The sequence below is a fragment of the Giraffa tippelskirchi genome, chromosome 14 (genome assembly GCF_054371585.1).
Source record: "Giraffa tippelskirchi isolate mGirTip1 chromosome 14, T2T-mGirTip1v1.2.pri, whole genome shotgun sequence".
Classification (NCBI taxonomy): domain Eukaryota; kingdom Metazoa; phylum Chordata; class Mammalia; order Artiodactyla; family Giraffidae; genus Giraffa; species Giraffa tippelskirchi.
Genome location: NC_137288.1, coordinates 55,551,307 through 55,554,273, shown reverse-complemented (window position 1 = coordinate 55,554,273; position 2,967 = coordinate 55,551,307).

The following is a 2,967-nucleotide window of genomic DNA, read 5'->3' as shown; positions in this document are numbered from 1 at the left end:
TCTGGAAACAGGCAAGTCCTTAAACTATCTTTTAGCTATCAAGCCTAAAAAAAACAGGGGTGAAACTTAAATGCATGTTACTAAGTGACATAGCCAGTCTGAAAAGGCCAGCTGCTGTATGATTCTGATTATATGATGTTCTAGGAAAAGGAAAACAACAAGACAGTAAATAGATAAGATGTTACCAGTGGTTTGCAGAAGGGCTGAAGGCTGTGAATAGATGTAGTACAAGAGGATTTTTGTATCACAGAATAGTGAAACTATTCCATAAGATACTATGATAGTGACTATAAGACACCACGCATTTGTCAAAACCTATAGAAATTTATGGCATAAAGTGTGAATCTTATGTTTTCAAAATTTTTTTAAAAAATCATTTTGGAGGTTAGACTGTGTCTCAGGATGCAATGTAAGCAAAGAATCTGATTGTACTATCATAAATACATGAAAGAATCACAATGCATGGGGTGGTGGGGAAGGTTCTGATGTAAGTGACCTTGAAAATGAGCAAAAACAGTAAGACACAGCCAACCTGCTCTCTAGGTGACACAGTTCACCACAGGGATGTGGGGTATTGATTCTGAAACCACTGCAAAGTGTTTCTGTGGTGCACCTGCAAGTGTGCACCTGGACCCAACAATTAACATACCCTGCACATGGCAGGAGCTGGCTCTTCCCTGTTGGGACAGGAGGTTACACGTAAGTAAGGACAGGAGGCCAGAAGGAGCCACATGGCAAAAGACTGGAGCTGGAAACTTCAGGGTGATCTCATGCTCATCTTCATATTGATATGGACAGAGAGAGAAGTATTTGTAGAGGTGTGTGCACACATGGGTAGTGTACACACATATGTTTCCGTGCTCTGTTAGCGAAAAGGGCTTAGGAGCAGCAGCATACAAGAAACAACACATATGTTACCCCTCAGATCTTGGTTTTTAACACCATTTTCCAATAAAAGGAGTCAATGATCCTCTCAGAACAATGGCTGATTTCATGATGATGGCACAAAATAACAAAAGTGAGCTGGGAACACTGTGCAGTGCAAAAGATAAATAATTGTTCCAAAAAATCACAGTGGTGAGGGTTATATTCAAAGGACATTGTGCCAACTGCAAGAAGTTGGAACAATATAAGCAACAAAATAAGTAAAATAATACTAGATTATAACCTAAAATATAAAATAAATATCCATGTATCCATGGATGACCAGCCCATCTTGGGTGGCCCTGCGTGGCATGGCTCATAGCTTCACTGAGTTATACAAGGCTGTGATCCACGTGATCATTTTGGTTAGTTTTTCTATGATTGTGATTTTTGCTCTGGAGGCTGTGGGATGGCAGTTCTTGCTTCTTCTGTCTGCCCTCTGAAGGATGAGGATAAGAGGCTTGTGCAAGCTCCCTGATGGGAGGGATTGGCTGTGGAGAAAACTGGGTCTTGCTCTGGTGGGTAAACTTTTAATCCAATTGTCTGCTGATGGGTGGGGCTGTGCTCCTTCCTTGTTAGTTGTTTGGCCTGTGGCAACCCAGTCCTGGAATCTCAGGGCTCTATGGTAGGGCTACTGGTGACCTCCAGGAGGACTTATGCCAACACATGGCTCCCAGGACTGCTGTTGCCAGTGCCCCTGTCCTCACAGCAGGCCACTACTGGCATACATTTCCACAGAAGACCCTCAGACACCCACAGGCAGGTCTGGCTCAGTGTCCTCTGAGGTCAGAGCCCCTCTCCCCTGGGTTGTGGTGCACACAAACTTTTGTGTGTGTCCTCCAGGAGTCTCTGTTTCCCCCAGTCCTGTGGAGGTTCCGTAATCAAAGCCAACTGTCCTTCAGAGTCAGATTCCCTGGGGATTCCCGGTCCCTTTGCCGGATTCCCAGGTTGGGAAGTCTGATGTGGGGCCTCATATGGGAAACTGGGTGTGCTGTGTATGGGAACTCTCTATACTATCTCTGTAACTTTTCCATGAATATAAAATTATTCTAAAATAAAAGGTTTATTTTTTTAAGAATGTCCAAGCTCCACCACCCAAAAAAATCTGAACGTTTTTCGATGCTTTTGCATCAGTGTGTATATATATATATACTCTGCACCACTGAACCATGATTTTAACCATAGAAGAGGGGTCTACCTTATGGGCCTGCCAGAATTTATTTAACCCATTATTTATATGGTTATAATTGGTTTATAATTATTTATAAGGTCACCAGTTATTTTCATGGTTTTCAGTTTTCCACTGAAAAATATGTATATACTGTGAGCATCATTGTATATACATCTTTGTTCCTATCACTGACAATATGTTCAGAGCCACTGAGTCAGATTGGTCAGGTTGGCAGATCCTAAAGGCAGTGTCACAGTGGAACTCGATCAATCACCTTCTATTGGGTTAGGGTGTATGACTAGGATCCTTAGATTTTTAGTGATAACACACTTTCTAATTAAGGGTCAGTACCTAGATTTTGAACAATTTATATTTATTGAAACAAATAAATCAGCTGTGATTATGATCTTTCACAACACCTTCATTTCTTCTTTTTTATTAATTTATCTATTTTAATTGGAGGCTAATTACTTTATAATATTGCAGTGGTTTTTGCCATACATTGACATGAATCAGCCATGGGTTTACATGTGAACCCCCCTGAACACCCCTCCCACTTCCCTCCCAAAACACCTTCATTTCTAACTATTTTTTTCATCTTTTCACTTGTCTCAAGTGCCATTAGTCAGTTAGGCTCCAATGTTACCAGAAAACTGTTTTCTTTAACCACGTATTTCTCTTTTCTCCCTCCAACTTTCACCCCAACCCAATATCAGTATATTCTCCTGTATGACAAGGAGTACCAAGTACTCAAGTGAACACAGACTGACCTGCTTCCAGGAGAAGCCTTTCTCAACTCACCAGACCACCTTTTGATTTGCACCAAATGGAAACCGGGGGATCTGAAATTACAATGATAACAATGGGCTTAC